Consider the following 19458-nt stretch of genomic DNA (forward strand, 5'->3'; position numbering starts at 1 on the left):
GCTTTTTATTTTTCTCTTTATAATACTGTCTTAGTTCATTTTTTTGTTGCTATAACTGAACACTTGAGGCTGACTAGTTTATAAAGAAGAGAAATTTATTTTTTAACAATTCTGGAGTCTTGGAAATCCAAGGTTGAGGGGTTGCAACTGGTAAGGGGCTTCTTATTGGTGCAGACTCTCTGCAGAGTCCTGAGATGGCTCAGGGCAACACATGGTGAGAGGACCCACAAGAGACGGCCAAAGTGGCTTTCATATGAGACCCACTTTTGTGATAACCCATTAATCCATTAATGGATGAATGGGTCCATTCATGACAGCAGAGTCCTCATGACCCAATCATCTCCCAAAGGCCCCACCTCTCAATATTTCTGCATTGGGAACCAAGTTTCCAACACATGAGCTTTTGAGGAACAGATTTAAACTACAGTAAATACCTTGTCCTGGACTTTTGAAACTTTAGAGCAAGAAGGAGACTCTTTAGTTCTGTGTATTCTTCCCTGTTATTTCTTCCCTGAGGCAATCGCTGTAGCCTTGGGCTTTTTGCTCCAGTTGGGCACCCCTGAGCTTACCACTGTGGCTAGAAAAAAATGTGCCCTAACTGACATAGGCCTGGGAGCCCATCTAGGAGCCATTCCCAGTGGCTGTGGCCCTTGTTTTGCTTAACCGATGAGAACACTCCCTTGGCTATGAGGGTAGGGTCCATCTTAACCAAATGTCAAGATTGCTACCAATGGGGGAGGGATGGAATGAATGTGGGGGTACCCACTGGGTCTGCTCCACAGGGTCAAAGGCAGGGATGGTGTTACTGGGATGAAAGAGACTTGAGCTTGTGTTTAGGTCCACAGATAGGAAGCGATTAAAGATGTTGGAGGGAAAGAGCCTAAATTTGGTTAGGAGCAAAATCCCAGAGAACAAATGAGGTGTATCGGGGAGGGTCTAGATTTGAAATGAAGGCATGAAACTTCTCCTGGATGGAGAATGATGAAGAGACTTGCTATGAAGGTATAAGTGAAGGAAGGGATGTGAGGGCCTCTGACGGTCTTGTGTCCTCCAGGTAGGAGGAGCAGCACAGCTGGAGATATTGGCAGTGTGGGCAGCTTCATGGTACTTTCTGGGAAGTGTCCAATGTGTAATTTTAATTGGCTCTTTTCATTAAATAGAACTGATATTATTTGAAGAGATCGATCACTTGAAAATTAGGATTTTGATTCACTTCTCAAATGAAGCGAAAGTGCCTTTGCCTCATGTATGTCTGCAGAATTTGGGAGAATACATCATGAGCTCAGGGAATGTGTGTGCGAAGATGTTTAAAAAGTCACTTGTGGGAATTTGCCTGGCTTGGTGGTTAGGAATGTGGACTCTGAAGCCAGGAGGCCTGGGCGCACATCCAGGCTCTGCAACCTTGGGCAGGCTCCTGAACTCCTCTGTTTCCTTGCTAAAAAATGGGCAAGATATCACTATTTTTGGTGTAGAGCTACCAGAAGGATCAGAAGACTTAATATCTGTGTGTGTTTTGGAGAGTTGCTGGCACATATTAGATAGTTTTACTGCGAATCATCATTATTTATAATAATTCTATGACATGCTGGATTGTACATTGTCTTTATAAATGAAATTTGTTTTGTTTTCCTAATTTCGTGAAACCTACATTTTTCCAGGGCTATTTTCTTTGGGGAAAGAGCATGCAGATGTTCAGTGTTTTCAATGTAGCGGTGTTTAAAATGTCATCATTGTTTCCTTTCTGGTGGGATATTCAGAGCCAGCTTAAAGAGAAGCTACTCCAGAAAGTTCCATATTAGCAATTATGTGGGGGGTGGTGCTCATATGCCTTAATGAATGATTTATTTATTAGTATATTGGGAATGGCTTCCCCCTTCTCACACTAGCATCTTTTCCCCACTTTCTGGCCCATTTCCAAATGAGAAGGGCTGAAGTCAATCAGGAATTAAGATTTAGCATTTCTGGGATTATCTTCGAATGAGACACTGCACTCGGGGGACACAGTTTCACTCATCCTCCATGGTGGCAGTCTAACTTGCTGCTTCGGGAGCAGGCCTGGCTGTGTCTAAGGCCTCAGAATGTTCCAGAAGGCTCCACAGTGCCACTGTGGAAGAAACCACTTCTAATGTGGCAGGAAGGTATGGCCCTGCTTGGACCCCATGTTTTCTAACTATTTCACGTTTCTTTCTTTCATCCCTGGTGTTACTTTTTGAAATTAATTTTTATTTTCAGTTCTCCCAGGAATTAACGAGTTAACTTAATAAAAGTCTTCATAAAGAAGGTAAAGGCTGGCTTTCCACATAGAGAACAAACATAACAACCCACATCTCTGCAGAGATCCTGGTCAATGCATTCTTCTAGTGGGGCTGCCACACCCCTGGGGCCTCAGACAAGCCCCTTGTGGATGACAGGGGCTGGGCTGAAGACTGTCTCTGGGGCTGTGCCTCCTCCCTGTTCTCCACTCTCCCCCTAAAGGAAATGCACTGCAATGAATTGCACAATAAAGGCATTCCTAAATTCTGGAAAACCAGCAGGCTTTTAACTCTCCTGGGGGAAAGAACTATAAAAAACAAAACTGCAAGGAATGAGACTATTTGGCCAAATGGCCAATATGCTACAACTTTCATAGGGAACTCACCGCACTTGGTACTGCCTGATGGAAAAAATGCCCTGAATTTCCCGATAAAAGATCTGAGATGTGGCAAAGGAATAAGCATTTTTTCCCTAAGACAAATCTAGCTGTAAATGGAAACTGGGTCTCATGCCTCCGACAAAATATTATTTCCGTATTTACTCTAAACCTTTAGGAGTATCAGAATATAGCCTACATAGCATCAGGTACAAAGCCAAAAAAGGCTTCCAGGGCGCCATTGTTCATCCATGACCTTGACTATGTCACCCCCAGAAACCTTGAGTTGGGCAAATGCAATCACAGCAGCTTTGCTGGCTTCTTGAGCAGCTGCTAAGGATCACATGGATTCTGCTCACACCCAGTGCTTCTCATAATTTAAAAATGCTTGAAGCTGTGGGAGGCTGCCCGGCCCTCTGCATTATTCAAAAGAAAACCAGGAGGCAGCGACAATTCTTGATTCTTGCAGATAAACATTCTCCAACAACTATTAAGAGTTGGATTGCTCTACCTTCATTTAATTCCTTGTTGCTTTACTATTTGGATCTAGCATATTCTTGAAGTCTGAAAGATGGATAGAAAAGATGTAAGTCATGTAAACTGAAGAACAGGGCACCAACCCCCCAACAGACAGCTTTGAAGAGGTGATGATTTTAGCTCTTGTGAATTGTTGTGTCAGAGGAACATATGCAGAAGAAAACAGGCACTGCATTGGTTATCACCAGAACAAAGTAAACCTGAACACCTGAAAGAATAAGAAAATATCTCATCCTTCTCTCTACTCTGAACTGCCTTGAAAAGAACAAGAATTTCATACATGAGCCTGTAGCACATTACAAAATCTTAGTATGTATTTGAAATTCAAATGCACACAAAGTTCATGCATTTTATTTTCCAGTTGTTCTCAAGACTCCTAAATAAAGCATTTCCCCTGTGTGGGCGACCCCTGGGTCCCATGTGGGGTCAGTGTTTGGGTCTCTCTGAGAGGATCAGGAAGGCTGCCCTTCCAGGAAGGGCTGCAGGGACCCTGGGAACCGGACCAGTCCAGCTCACAAGTATGAAGAGAATGTCGGGAGAGGAAGTGGTGGCTATGAGTCAGCATGAGTCATCTCGTTCCAATGAGAATGAAGGCTGAGGTGTGCGCCTTTTTTTTTTTCCTTCTTAGTCGTGTGTACATCATTGGGAATGGAGGGAAATAAATGACTGGATGGTCGCCACTTTTTAAGTTTCAAATTGACATTCTAGACAAGCGGTGCCTGAGCCCGTGCCTGTCTTCAGATGTTCACAGCACAGTTCCTGGGAAGGTGGAGTCACCAGCCTCTCCCTGGTGAGTATGTTTCTGTCATTTTTAGGGTCGCTTCTGCAGTTTGCCTTGGAGTCTGGGCTGTGGGAAACGCTGCTGCGTCCTGGCGGGGACACTGCGTTTCTTTCAGACTTTGAAGATCTGTCGTTTTAGAAAAGTGGCTGCCTCTGCCTCCAGCCCTGTGGTTACTGTCCTGTAGTGTGACTGTCAGGAGGTGTTTCTCGGTCCTTCATTGCGAGAATGTAGATGCCGGTTGCACATTCTGTTGTCTTGGAAGAAACTGCAGTGCTTGGCTGGAAAATAAGCTGTTCGGGACTCCTCTGAGAAGCCAGAGTGAAGCTCAGAGATGGAAGTGGGTATACTTGTGCTAACCCAGGGTTGCTGAGGTTGGGTGAGCTTCCGCTTCTCAGAGGTGGAGGAGAGGCAGCTCCTGAGCCATTTCTGGCCTCGTGGTCGGAGCTGCCCAATTTCGGTGCAAGAAATACCAGAGAGGCAGAACTTTGGCTGCCTTCTCTAAAAGCATATGAATGATTGCAGGAGCTTATTTTGCGTCCTTTCCTTTTCCTTAACGTTGAAAGTCACAAACTGTAGTAAAATCAGGAAGAACATAAAAATGTTGGGGGCTAGCGCTGGGGGTGGGGGACTGGGGAGGACTGAGGAGGGGGGCACTCAGTCTTTGAGGCCTGACTTGATTTTGATAGGTATTTCTCAGGCTGTTAGAATTCCGATGAAGCTTAGCTTTACTGTCAAGTAAAATACAGGAAACATTTTTTTTTAAATGTTGTTCTAGTTACTGTAAATGAAACGGTTAAAATGTCATAAATACCTTATGATAAACATTTTTTCAAATTTGCTTAAAAAGCAACACATCAGTAGGCAGGGTATGACAGGGAGCTTTTTCAGTACAGTCATTTGAGTGTGTGGGCTTCCTGGGTTAATAATGAGTCAGCACCCAATTTCTAAAATTGGAGCAGCTAAGAGAATGTTCAGTCTGCCCCTTAGCACAGCACGGTGGCTGGCCGGCCCCCCGTAGGAAGGCTTGGCCGGTGGATCTTTGGTGAAAATTGACTTAGGATGCCCCTCCTTGTGTAAGTGACCAGCTCCCAGCTTGGGTCCCAGCTCCTCTGGGCTACTGCTGAGAGACCCCCTCTGCTAAGGGATCTGTCTCTAAGGCAGGAGTTAACACATTTGGCTTCCAACCTTTGGCTAACGTTGACGATTTTTAGGTTGTCTTGAGGGAACAGGTTGAACATAGTTTCTGAAAAATCTAGTGTTTATTCAGGCCAGGGCAGCTGAGGGCTGAGGCTGCATCTGGAGCCTTGAGATGTTCTGCTCGCACGTCACCTCACCGAGGGATTGGGCGGGAGAGTCGGTCACCGAGTAAACTTCAAAGTTGGCGCTCTGCATGTGACGTGTAGCGTGGGAAGATTAAGTCAGCTTAAAATGAGAGAACAAGATCCCAAGGAAGAAAACCTCCCCAGAACCTTACTCTTTTATAGATAAAAGAAGATACATATTGAGAAAATTAAAAAAATAAAATGAAATAGTTGGGCTGCAAACCAGCAGCTCTAGGACCAGATGCAGCCTTGGTGAAGGCATCCCCCACCAGATTCTGTTTGGCCTGCTCAGGATTGTTTTTTTTTTTTTTGGTGTTGAGATAACTGTGGGTGGGGTCCAAGCTCTCCGGATCTCAGGCGCTGCCACACCCTGATGCCACAAAGCTTGGAGAGTGCGATTACAGGGAGGCTCAGAAGCCAGGCTAAGGGCCTGCCAGCCTCGTGGGGCTGCCGTGTGGTCCCCATGGTTTAGCATCCGCCCAGCCCCCAGAACAGGGCCTGAATGGAGAAGGAGCTCCATCAACACTAACTCTGCTAGACTCTCTTATTAATTTGCCCTCTGAAGGCACTTGGGCTTGTGGTCCTTGAGTTAGCTCCACGCCTTTTTCAAGAAAGATCCTGCAGTTCCAACATGAGCAGTGGTTGTTTCCAAGGCTAACAATCCCGTGCCAACTAGGAGCCTCCACAAGTCAGGTGCCAGGCATTTCTAAGCCGGGAGAGCAGCCCCGCTTGTCTCTCTGGGTGAGTCCTCTCAGGGTGAGACCCTGTCTCCTTGTAAGCACTTGGAGACGTGCCACCTTCATGGAGACGGGAGCCAGTAAAAGGCAAACTGCCTCAGACAGCGCTTCCGTGCGGTGTGGACACCAACATTCACTCATCCTTGTTTCAGAGAAGGTGCCGGGTCCCAGACATGTGCTTATCACTGGGTCCCATGTCCTTCAATCCTTCAAAGGGTTTTGAGGTGGCTGATTTTTATTCCATACATTGATCATGTTTTTTCATGCAGAATTTGGGCAGTTGTCTGGACATTAGGAGTTGAGTCACCTCCTACCCATGAGAAACAAGCCTGTGGGGGGACTGACATTATCACTTCTGTCATCAAGAAATAAGGCCGTGGGCATTCTGAATATATAGCATGTATTAATCGAACTGCGAAAATGAAATGCAGCCAGTGATGACTGCTGGAAGTTGGCCAATGTCCTGTTGTCCTGGTGCCCTCAGCCTAGGGACTGGCCTGTGGCTCACTGGACCTGTCTCCCACTCTCCACCTCTCATCAGCACCTGGACCTGGTGCACCTGGTCTACCTCATGTCCAGCATTTTCCACAGTACCTGACTGCTGTCCCCACCCCTTGTTGTTGTGTGGTGAACTCGTCCCTATATTGGCAAGTTACTTAATTCCTTGGTGTCCCGCCTTCCTCATTGTAAAATGTGAATAGTCATAGCACGAGTGTCATGAGTTCTTGTGAAGATTTTATGATTAGCACACAAGTTACAAGGAGACACGATAACTGTTACGTACATACTCATTCGTTCAGAAATATAACAGAAAGCTTAGTGTCTCCGTCTGGGTCCCTCTGCCCTGTGGGAATCCATAAAGAATTGATTCGCATCCCCCGGAAGTGAGATCCCTCTTGCGTCATCAATTACATGGCATGTTCTGCATTTACAGGACATTGATTTATTAGGTAAATGGGGAATCCTCCTTGGTTCGCTCCAGGAAAACCTGGAGTTCTAGATATCATCATCATCATCATCATCATCATCATGGTCATCGTCATTGACATCTCACAATAAGAACTCCCATTGTATTCAGCCCTAACTATATGGTAGCAACTTTACGGTATTCCCTTTACCCTCTCCCCACCCCAATATCCATCCTGGAAGATGGGAAGGATGATTGGTTTGTTGACTCACTCAAGGCGGTGGGACTCTCCAGCAGGCATCAGGCATGGCATCTGCTTCAAAGAACGTGTCGGCGGCAACAGGGGAGCCCCTTGCATTCACTCAGGCAGGAGAATCAGGAAAAGCAGCAGCTCTGCAGGGCTTTGTGTGTAATCCAACCAGACTGAAGCCACAGGCCAGGAAACTGAGGACGGTTGGCTTCAGACCTACCCTGGAGTGGAAGCAGCTGGATTCTGTCCTCACGCTTCCTGTCTAAAGCCAGCTAGAGTGAATTTCTAGTCATCTAGATTCGGGTTATTTGGAAATCATCGCAGTATCTGGAGATGACTCATATTGAAAAAAATTAAATAAGATACACTTAAAACTTAACCCAGCGTGAACATAACATGGCCTTTCCTTGTCAATTCTGAAGAAGATCTTTCAAGTTTGTGCAGTGCCTTAGAAGCCAGATGCTCTCTTCCATTCTGCCAGGGTCCTAAAGAAGTACTACTGTGTCCTTTTGATCACTCTGCCTTGATCACTCTGTCCCGTCACTCTGCTATTTCACCTGTCAGTGAAATACCTGGTATCGGCCTGTCAACATGAAGCATTGAATGCTTTACACGTCTCCATCCGGATTGTTTAGGCTTTGAATGCCGAGAAGTATCTGCACTTTGTTGGTCAATTGTAGTTGGTGCTAATTTGTGGGGAGTTTTTCCTGCAACTTCCCCTTGTGCCATAATCCAGAGGATCTCCCTCTGCCCCCAGTGCTGTAGGCTAGGCAGGTATGGGCCTGGCTCAGGGCTGTCGGGCAAGGATTGGACTCTCTATAGGTTCTGGAGGGTTCTGGTTAGATCACAGAGCTCAGGCAAGGAAAAGACAATAATAGATCAGAAGGAAGTTGGGCCATCAGGAAGGATGAGTGGGCAGGATGCTTGGTGGTGTGAGAGGATTCCTTCTGATTAAAAAAATAGAGGTTATTGCACTTTGTGTAATCAGAAAAGCTAAGGGTGACAGCAGATCTTATCCATTGTGGTTTTCCTGCTTATCTTTTGCTTTTAGGAGTGATTACCCTGCGAGTGAGGGCTTCTGCTACAGGGTCTTGTAGCTCTTCTCTTCATCCTGCCCTTTAAAAAATTTATCAGACTAAAAATCACAGGAATTTTAATGATGGCAGAAAATGTATTATTTTGGCTGTTCTCGCTGGACAAATAACTTACAGAGTGTGAGATGGATGTGTAAGTTTCTATCAATTCAACTAGGTACAAGCGAAAATGTGTAAAATAGCAAGGGTTTCGAAAAGAGTCAGGCTTAATTTCTCTTGCACAGAAAAAGGATTCTGTTGCTCTTTCTGTCCCGTCCTCAAACAGGAAACAGGTTGTCTGGGACAAGGGTCAACAGGCAGCCTGTTCATCCATTTGCCTACTCTGCCATCCTTAGCACTCGCTTCCTTCTTCCAAGTTATCTTATGTTTCAAGAAGGCTGCTGGAGCTCCTGCCATCACTTCTGCATTCCAGACAGAAGGGAGGAAGGAAGTAGTGGGCAAAAGGCAAAGCCTCCTAGATGTCAGATTCCTCTGCAGGCCTTTCCTTGAATTCCCAGCTAACACTTTCACCCTAGTCTTTTACTGGCCACCCTATCTGTAAAGCAGCTGGAGGAGAAAGATGGAGGAGTGAGGCAAGGCCCTGAGATGATGCAGAGCAAGGGGCACACAAAGGGGGACTCAGGTCCAAGGTGAAATGGCAGCAAGCACCCTCCCTCCAAAACCCACCACCTCCTTATGAATCCCTTTGGCCTTGTTTATGCCAGTAGATAACGGGTATGTGACAGTTTCAGCTTCTCTGGCCTTTGATCAGGTTGAATTATGTGAATAGGCTCCATGTCCTTGGAGATGAACCTGTTCTAAAAATTCTAAGCAACCCAGCCATTTGGCTCTTTGCTGGAAAGTAGCCTGACTTTTGAAGCCAAGTCTGGACAGTTTCCTTGCTGCACCTTGGGACTCAAAGGACACGGTCCTGACTCAGAAAGAGCTGGCTTTGAGGGAAGGGGTGAGTCATGAACCCAGACACAGCAGAGATTCCTGGTGCCAGTCTCCTGGGGGGAATTTATGATGGCCTTACATAATTGGGCTTATATATGTTTCACTAGAAAGACAAAAATAGGAGTGAATTGTCTGCCAATTCACTGTCACCTCCTTGGGGTCTAAGAGCCAGGCTGATGGTTCAAAGCTGGGACCCTCTATGTATTAACAGTGTGATCCTTAACCCCTCTTTGTCCCAATTCCACATCTGAACGATGGGGATGATAATGGTAGACTCTACCATATATGGTTCTGAGGACTAAGTGGGGCCACTTGTGCAAAGAATCCGGAACAGTGCCTGGCCCCAAGTCAGCCCTCAGTCAACATAGCAGTGTTTGGATTGTCCTTATTACTTTATCGGATGCATGATAAATACTGGTTAAATGCATGAATGAAAAGAAATCCTACTTGATTTTAATACGAAAATCAAACAAGTGACTTCTGTCCCTTTGAATACCCTCCTCTAAGTTGTCCAAAGTCCTTGAAGCTACCATCTCCTTGGTACCCTTCCTGATGCCTCTGGTGCGGGCAATGTGGTTACTTCAACACATAGACCCTGGTTACAGAGAAGCTGAGTGATCTGTCCCCAGGCCCACTCACAGGACAGAGTACTATACAATGTCAATCTGGTTTTCTTCAGAACTCTGTTGCAGAGACTTTAGTATGCATTCTCTTCTGCTTCCTCTGTTGTCAACCACAACCCCGTGTTGTTAGGGACAACAGTGTGCCTGGTTAAAAAACGGTATTTCCTAGTCTCCTTTACAGATATGGTGGCCAATGAAAGATGTAGGTTGAAAGGATTAGCTGGGGAATCTAGGAAAGCTCTCTAAAGGAGCTTGCCCTCTAGTAGGCTTAGCCTTTTGCACCTGAATTCCCTCCTTCCCCCTGTCTGGAACGCAGATGTGATGGCTGGAACTCCAGCAGCCTTCATGAAGCCATAACACAACATGGAGGAAGGAAACCAGTGCTAAGGATGGCAGAGCAGGCAGATGGTCACAGGTCTTTGAGTGACCAGTTATTTTGCCTGGATATTTGACTATTTTTGGAGCCGGATGCAGATGGAGGTGGGAAAATTATTCCTGCTGACATTCAATCTGTAGGAGTATTTGTCAGAGTGTCAGGGTCACCTCTGTGTGGAGCTGCCTTTCAGGTCTCTGGTATGGGGGCAGGGGTCATGGCCTTATGGTGACACCCAGGGACCCCAGTTACTTTGGTCTTTGCAGACTACTTTCTTATGAAAAAGCAGAATGTGACTGCCCTGGCAGAAAGATAAATGTCATTCAGGCTGATTCATTATTACACATTCATTTTCATTTATTTGTGGTTTTCCTCTGATTTTAAAAGAAATCAAAATTAAAACACTTTTCAGGCCCCTAACAGTATCATGGGCCCCATGCACTGTGCCCAGTGTGCCCAACGGGCATGCAGGCCCCAGGAGGGCAGAGAGCAATCACAGAAGGACTTGCCCTGGCCAACATAGGCTGGTCTCTCTAGGGGCAGCTTCAGAATTTTGGATTACCCAGAGATGCACGGCGGGAAATGTGGACCTAACTCTTGCCTCTGAGGAAGGCAGGCAGGCTTGGTTTCATGTACTGTTGGTGAGCCCGACATCCTCAATGCTCACTCGAGCTTTGGAAATGACAAGCAGGATTTTCAGAACAGGATTATCTGTCCTGTCCCTGTTTTAATTTCAGCCTCCTTATTCCCCCTGTAATAATGTGCTACACTGCCTCAATGTATTTGTTTAGTGGGTATGAATTCCAGCCTATAATGCTAAGGGATCAAATATGTGACATAACTTTACTCTAGAAATCTCTAAATTACGTGAAATCTGCTCCAAGCTCTCCCTGCGCTACCTCACCCTTTCTACCTAGTTATTGGGAGATTGAAATTCTGTCATTATTGGGGATCCTTGCTTGTCACAATGCTCCAGATGTCATCAAGCGATCTTGGGCTTAGGTGATGCCAGGAAACCTGGGCGGGAGTTCCATTGTCTGCGGTGGCTGCTACCACTGCAACTTCGACACCTGGATCCTCAGTGTGTGGGGGGCTCTGGGAGCTGCTCAAGGCCTGCTCCAGCTGGGGTGGTCCCCACACCTCTCTTGATCTGTCCTCTAACCACAGGCTCTGCTGCTGGAAATGTGTCGCTGCTCTCCTGGCCACGGTGTGAGCTCCCGGTCTCAGCAAATGCACCCAGCAATGTCTGATGGGGCACCCTCTGTGGGCCTTGTCCTGCTTGCTACTAGCTGCTGCTGGGCCTCACCCAGCCTGGGCCTCCTGTCTCAGTCTGAAGGCCAAGAGACAGCAGTGACAGCAGAAGAGGCAGAAACAGAAAACTCTCTGAGGACCCGGGGACATCACAAGGTGGCTTCCCAAACTCTCTAGTGCAGCCCGGTCTGATAGAACCTCCTGCAAGGATGGAACAGTTCTGCATCTGTGCTGGTCAATGCAGTGGCCACGAGCCACATGTGGTTACTAAGCAACCACATGTGAAATGTGGCTACTGTGACTAGGAACTGGATTGAAAGTTTTATCTAATTTCAATTAATTTTCATTTAAATGGCCACAACTGCATGTGGCGTGTAGCTACCAGGTTGGACAGCACACATGAGGAACACAGACTCCTGATCTGGGAGCCTTGAAAGATGAGCTGTCACTCTGATGAGGTGGAGGGCCTGAACTGAGTCCTGCAGTAGCACTAGGCAGGTCTTCAGAGGGGTTGGTGACCCCTCCGAGATGCATAACCCCTGGGCCAGGAGCAGTGGCTAGTCAGGTTGGGGTCCCTGGCCTCGGCCACGAGTGGCCACTAGTGGAAACCTCAATGGCTCCACCTCCAGTGGGCTCTCAGGCCTCACATGCCCATGCCAGGGTAAGGGACCTGTCGAGGAGGATGCCCTGGCACCCAGAGCACCTCTGCTGTTTGTCCTGACAGTTCCCTTGGGCTGGGGGCCCCAGGTGCAGGGCACGTGCAGCCAGACTGTCCAGCCTTGTGGTATTTGTGCATGAACTTTCCTGCGTGGGGATAGACAGCCTTATTCTTGTTTGTGTAAAGCCATTCCAGGAACTATTAATAGTTAGACTGGCATACATAAGCCTCAGGCTTGGTTCTTGTTAGTGTCCTACAAATCTCCCAAACTTTACTCTTTTGGCTTTTTAAGGGAGAGGCATTACACTACATTCAGGCACAATTGACAAGAAACAGGGCGATGAGGAGATGAGCAGACCCAGGGCCCCAGGCCTGAGCCTCTTTTCTCTCCCATGCTCTGCCTGCTCAAGTTACACAAATGATGCCCTTCTGTGTGTGGGATCACAGACTGAAACGCGGGGCCATCCCTCCCCTGAAGTCACCCCTCAAATTCCCCACATGATTTTACTCTTGGCTACTCCCCAGTTGGCTGTAGTTTGCTGGGCCATGTGACCTTGGAGGGGCTCAGAAGGCACAATGATGAAGCCACCGCCAGGGCTGAGCCTCAGCTCAGCCAGCTACTTACTGCATGCATGGCAACTGCATGTATTAACACCTACTGACCTCAGTTTCCTCACCCGTAAACTAGGAATAGAGAACAATTACCACAGAGCGTTGTTCGGAGGATGCAAAGAGTTCTTGCATGAAAACTTCTTAGGAAAGTGCTGCACGTGGTAGGTATTCAATAGCATTAGCTATTTGGATTGGAATTAGTGGCTTTTTGCCATTTACTCCTGACCATAGGAGCTGTTCTCTGGGTCCCAGCTCTCCACTCCAGCAATGATCTCCCTCCTCCAACCCCGGCATTGGAGGAGTACCACAATCCTGCCTCCAGGTTTCATTTGCTGACACCCAGGGGCAGGATTAGGTGTAGAGTGCTGGACATGTAAGGGAAGAGGTTCAATTGTCCATCTGTTTAGTTATTTATTCGTTATTCAATGAATGTTAATTGAGACCACTCAGGGCAGGTGAGAAGCAGTGCGGTTGTGAGGAGGGCTGTTAGTGGGGGAGATGCTGGTGCTGGTGGCTTTCCTGTATGAATATGGCAGCTAGTGCACGGTCATGAAGAGAGAATCAGGGACACCATGGGGATGTTAAAAACTCTGCTGCTGTGGAATCAGAATCCCTAGGCCAGTCCTGCCTTCCTCTTGCTTAGCTGTGTGGCCATGATCGAGGGTCCTCTTTGATCCTCCGTGATACATGGGCGAGGTGACCCACAGTGGCGGATGCCCAATCATCCAGCATGGAGTCATCATTACTAAGACACCTTTACTTGGAGTCACGATTGTCAGTGTGAAGGACACTTCCCACCTTAGAAGCCCTTCTCTATGAGCCCTCAGAGGGCTGTCTAATCCACAAGCCCTTTGCCTCCCACAGAGGCAGCCCAGCGCATCACTGCAAAGCACTAGCTGAGAAGATGTTCTATAAATTATCCAAAGCCTATTCTTTGGCACATCCATGGTTTGGACCTAGCTCTGCCCCCGAAGTCATATAAGCATAGCCGTGATGGGAAGGATGGTGATAACTCAACATGCCCATTCATAGTCATTGAGCATGTATTCTGTCCCAGAAACTGCTGAATTACTGCGTGAGCCCCAGCTCCTTCCATACCAAAGCCCTTCCGACTGCATGGACCTCACCACTTGTGTTCAAGCTCTTCCTTCTTCTCATCGTTCCTGGAAAGATTCTTTATGTGCTGAGGTGTTCAGCTACCCTTGACCTTGTGCTGCCTTCCACAGCATCTACTTGGCAACTTTCCAATGTCCCTCTTCACGTGGGCACAGTGACCTCCCTTGTCTGGTTTTTGGCAACCATATCCATCTGTTGCACCCGGGCACGGCACTCGCAGCCAGCTGACCTCCCTGCGTCTCTGTGTGGAAACGTGCTGCAAAGTCACATGTCTCTAAATATGTGTGTGTGTGTATGTGTATGTGTGTGTGTGTATGTGTGTATATATATATCTTTTAGAGACAAGATCTCACTCTGTCGCTCAGGCTGGAGTACAGTGAAGCAATCATAGCCCACTGCAGCCTTGAACTTCTGAGCTCAAGTGACCCTTGACCTCAGCCTCCTGAAGAGCTGGGACTACAGACATGTGGCACCATGCCTGGCTAATTTTAAAATATTTTTTTGGTAGAGATGGGGGTCTCATTATGTTGTCCAGGCTAGTCTCAAACTCCTGTCCTCCAGTGATCCTCCCACCTCTGCCTCTCAAAGTGCTGGGATCATTCTGCATATGAGGTGGTGAGTTTTTAAAAAAACTTTAACCAAAGTAGAACTTTACATTATCCTTGGTGTTGTCTTTTAGATTTAGCCCATGTATTCTCTAATATAAAACATGAAGCTCCATGTCGTCTATAACTTGGAGTGGTATCCCCTTTGCATCTTCACCAGAAGACCACTTGGATCAGTGAAGACCAAGAGCAGAGACCTGTGACATCCACTAGCGATTGTCTTCACTGCTGCCACTATCCCAGTGCTCTCGGACACCGCATTGAACACGAATATCTCCCCTTGCTGCACAAGTTTCACTGATGGGGGTAAAGGGAGTTATGAAATGTATCATATGATCAAATATGTGATAGTGATCCCACAGACGAATGAAGCGGGTGGGGATGATTTAGACGCTCAGCCAGGCTTCTCCTGATGGATACCCATCCTTCTCTGTTGTTCTCTCTTTACTGCATCCTCAAGCACGGAGAACTTTTGGCGAGGTTAGCTAACTTCAGGGCAGCTGTGAATTAGATACAGGCCGTAAGTTACCTCCAACATCCAGAGCATGTAAACGCTCGGCTGTCAATGATTGTAATTTTCATTGTTTATACATAGTCACATCCTCAGTTTGTGGGGTGGATGCATTTGATTCAATTCAGATATGCCTTTCAAGCTGGCCCTGCTGAGCCGGGCCTGACAGGCACATGGCTCATCTCATCTGCATATGACAGTCTCTTTGAAGTCCCCAGAAGTGCCTGCTCAGAGTCATGCGCAGGAGGGAAGAGGTAAGACACAGAATGAGTACAGACTGCCACCCAGCCGCAGGAGAGGTGACTGCACACCAGAGGTTCCTGGTAAGGAGGTGACTCACCCGCCGACTGTCTCACCTGTCCAAAGTGTGTGTCACCTGCTCTGTGTTCACCCACTGGGTTCATCAGAGGGGCACTTGGACAAAACAGGAACGCCACTGGAGAGGGGAACAAGTGCTGCCCCCAAATCCTTCCCTGCCCTTTAGAGTAATGCAGCCGCTGTCAGCCCATCCTCACCCCCACCTGCCCTCAGCTTGCCAGAATTATCAGAATCTCTCAATTCTAATTTCAACCCTTCTCTGTGAAAATGAAAAGGTGGTGGCAGGCAATGGACACCCTATTGAAATAGAAACTGTTCTTCATATGTCAGAAAATAGTCCCAGAGTAATCTGGGAGTAATCTGAGCAAACGGATTCAAAGGATTATTACAATTTCTTAGTCTTCTACTGCTGCAAAAGTGGCACTCTTTGATTCTTATGTTTGAGGTTCTAATTGCAGGACTTACGAGAGATCAGTCATGTTGCTTACACTGTGTGTAGTGAATCAATGTTATTCTGAAGGGCCTCCTGGAAGCAGAAGGGATTGGAGAATGTATGTCTTTTAACATGATCGTTCCCATCCTATGGGGGTTAGGCACTCTTAACTCATGTTGCAGATGAGTAAACTGAGGCTTTTGAGATTTGAGGGTGCACAGCTTGAGGTAGAGGTGGAATTTCCAGCGTCATCCAAGAAACCACGAATCTCCAATAGCTTGCACACATCCAGGTCTGCTGGATCCTACTTTCTAAGACCACTTGCAGATTAGGAGACTTCAAACAAATTATTTCCAAGGGAGGGCATCTTTCTTTGTAACCCCTACCCTGGCAATTCTCCATGGCCTCAGGGAATCCAACCGGAAGCTCTGCGATGAGTCCTAGGGAACTCTTGTGCCCAGGCAGGTGCTGTAGGTACTCATCTGGAAAAAGGCGCTCATGACAGGTGGTGCCAACCTTCCACGGATGCTTTTCAGCATCTCTTGAGATGAGGATACAGAATTTCTCTTTCACCCTGTAAATGTGGTAAATGAGGGAATAGGATTTCCAGCTCTAATTTTTCTGAATAGGATTCAAAAATGAAACGGAATAAAAAGGTATCCAGTGAAAAACACACACCCATCCCCATCTCCCATCCAGTTCCCTCCACAACCCTTTTCTTAGTTTCTTATATGTTTTTTCAGAGTTTCTTTATGCAAATATGGTATAAACAAAAAAGAATGGGCCTTTTTCTTCTCTTCCTTATTTTCCACAAAATCTATCAAAATGGGTTTGTTGTTGTTGTTGTTGTTTCATTTTGTTTGAGACAGGGTCTCACTCTCACCCAGGCTGGAGTGCAGTGGCACGATCACGGTTCACTGCAGCCTCGACCTCCCCAGGCTCAGGTGATCCTCCCATCTCAGCCTTCTGAGTTGCTGGGACTACAAGCATGCACCATCATGCATGGCTAATTTTTCTATTTTTTGTAGGGACAGGGTTTTGCTGTGTTCAAGGTCCAGGCTCGTGTCAATCTCCTGGACACAACGAGCAATCTGCCTGCCTCAGCCTCACAATGTTTTTTTTTTTAATGTTAAACCTCTTTTTGTGTTGAGAGGCCTGGCTTGTGTGTTTGAGCTCAGCTGCCTACCTTTGCAGCTGTAAATGTCAGGGCTCCAGGAGGGCTGGCTGGGTCTCTCCTCCTCCTCTGCAGGGTGAGTGGGGCCCTGAGCTTATCCAGGCATCCGCAGGGGAAGTGTGGATGGATGGATGGATGGCCAGGCCCTGGCCTTTAGGGAATGCGCTGTGTGTGGTCTTCTAGCCCCAGCAAAGTCCCAGGGGGCCCGAGCGAGCGGGAAGTCGCCATCCTCAGGGGGTCTGAGTGGGGAGTCGCCATCCTCAGGGTCAGTCGTGGTTTCGAATTGAGCTCCCGGGGGCGGAGACTCCATTCCCCGGGGGACAATCTGATAGCTAGAAATGAGAGCAGTGACTTGGACGCTGTGTAATTCAGGAGGGTCCCAGTCCCTCAGAGTCACCTGGACACCAGATTGTATTTACAAAACAGATGGATGAGGAAATGGAGATTGGGTCTTCAAAAGAATTAATCTCAGATTTTATTTATTTATTTAAAAAATATTAATTTTTCCCGAAGACCCTTTCCAAGTCAAAAATTTGTTTTAAAAACCAGCCTAGCGATGACAAATGCTGTCTGTGGCAGAAGGCACCGCAAGGAGCTGAGGCTGACTTAGGTTTCTTCTCTGGGCTAGGTGCGCCTCTAAGGAGTTCACACACTTTAAGCCCCTTAGTGACCCTACATGCTCATCCCCATTTCTTAGACGGGAAGCAGAGCCAGCTCACAAGTCGGGGAGCCACAGTTCCAGCCCATGTGGCACTGGGCCCTGCCTGCCCCAGCCAGATCCTCAGGAGCACACGGCACCCCACGCGCATGCAGGGGACAGCTGTCCTCACAGAAGCAGCCCCGGGGCCTACAGGACTTCCTGGGGTTTACCCTCAGAGCACCCATGAGGTTAGAATCAGAAAGCCCGGGAGTCAGGAGACCCAGGGCAGCTGGAGGTCTTTGCTGAGGCACAGCAGCCCCGTCTGGAGGCCTCCCTGAGAGGTACTTCCTGAGGAGTCTGGTGGATTTTGAGCTGCTTTTAAAACAACCTTCTCCTTAGCATAGACACTGACACTGAAGGAAAAGAAAGCAAATGGTCCGTTCTCAGTGGGAAGGCAACTTGCTTTCAGGGCAACGAGTTTGGGGGAAGAGGACTGGTAGAAGCCACGACTAAGAAAGTGAGTAGGAGTCCAGACGTGTGTGAATCATCCTTTAGGGCCTCCATGTGTGTGACGGGTTGACTTGTGTCTTCCAACATTCACATGTGGACGTCCTCGCCCCTGGCAGCTCAGAAAGTGACCTTATTTGGAAACAGTGCCATTGCCGATGTAATTAGTTCAAATGAGGTCATGCTGGAGTTGGGTGGGCCCCTCATCCCATACCACTGGTGTCCTTATAAGAAGGGGAAATTTCAAGACAGACTTACACACAGGGAGTACACCATGTGAAGACCGGGCTTACACAGCTACACCACCAGAAGCTGAGAGAGACGCTGGAACACAGCCTTCCCTTTGGAGGCAGCCTGGGTCGGTGGGCACTGTGATCTCAGACTTCCAGCTTTCAGAACTGTGAGACATATTTTATTGTTTAAGCCACTTATTTTTTGGTACTTTCTTACGGCAGCCCTAGCAGATGCTAATCCAGCGTGCATTGTGACGGAGGGCGAAGGGGGCTCCTCAAGTCCCAGGTCCAGCTTGGTGTGGTTCAGCTACTCGAGAGACATTTGCTGCTAATGGATGAGCAATCAATCTGGACGCAGGAAATCATTTTTTATTTGGGTGAATACAATATTTTCATTTAACTTTTCCTAAAAGTTAAATCAAGGTTCAAAAGAAAATTGAGGTTCAAAGAACATTTTTGGTCTTTACATGTGCTAAAAAGAAAAAACAGAAAGACAGACTCATTTCATCTTTATATGGGATGTGATCCATGCTCTGGTGGGCTACAGAGTGTGTCTCTATGCGGGTCCCTGTACTCCGTGCCAGCTTGGTGGCCGAGCCACGGTTCCCATGTGAGCAGGACAGCAGTCTCACCTCACACCGAGCACCTTGCCCGAACATGGAACTTTCACCCACGTTGCCATTTTCCTGCTCCCTTTCCCTCCTTGGAGGTTCACACTCGTCTCTCCAAATTAAAATTTACAAAGAGAGGAGAAGGAGGCTCCCAAGTGACCACAAAGTCACATTTTATGTGAGACCTTTTTGCCTCATTTGCTAGTTATTGAACAAAGGTGACTCTGAACCTAGCAGAAGCACGGGTTCAACACACAGTTCAGAAAAACAGGAACCATCAATTCGTAAGAACTTAAAGAAAAAAATAGTTTAAAGAACTGAGAAGTTGCCACATTATAGTGAAAGAATGTCGGGTTTTGGAAATGACAAAAACGAGCAATCTTCACCTCGAAAATCCGGTGGAGTCAGTTACACAAGACATAACCGCACACAAACATGGCATTTCTGATAATATAATGGCATTTACAGTCAAGAAGCTTCTTTCAGAGTATTTCATGGAAAGTTATTTTAGTAGCAAGGGTAGCCTTCAGCAGTGAGTATTCGTCAAGAGAGTGAAACCTTGACTTCAAAGTCAAGAGGCGGAGGAGTGAGGACTCAGAT

General features: G+C 47.3%; 1 long non-coding RNA gene across 2 annotated transcripts in view; it reads left to right on the forward strand.

Moving 5' to 3' along the window:
* The first annotated feature begins 3596 nt into the window (after positions 1-3596).
* LOC101013385 overlaps positions 3597-19458 on the forward strand; it is a 153599-nt gene continuing 137737 nt past the window's right edge. Inside the window, exon 1 of one of the 2 annotated variants that reach the window (XR_002516850.2) lies at positions 3597-3956. This is a non-coding gene — a long non-coding RNA (uncharacterized LOC101013385). The remainder of the gene's footprint in view (positions 3957-19458) is intronic. The other variant, XR_636842.4, reaches the window with a different exon arrangement.

Source organism: Papio anubis, chromosome 14, assembly GCF_008728515.1.
Source record: "Papio anubis isolate 15944 chromosome 14, Panubis1.0, whole genome shotgun sequence".
NCBI lineage: Eukaryota > Metazoa > Chordata > Mammalia > Primates > Cercopithecidae > Papio > Papio anubis.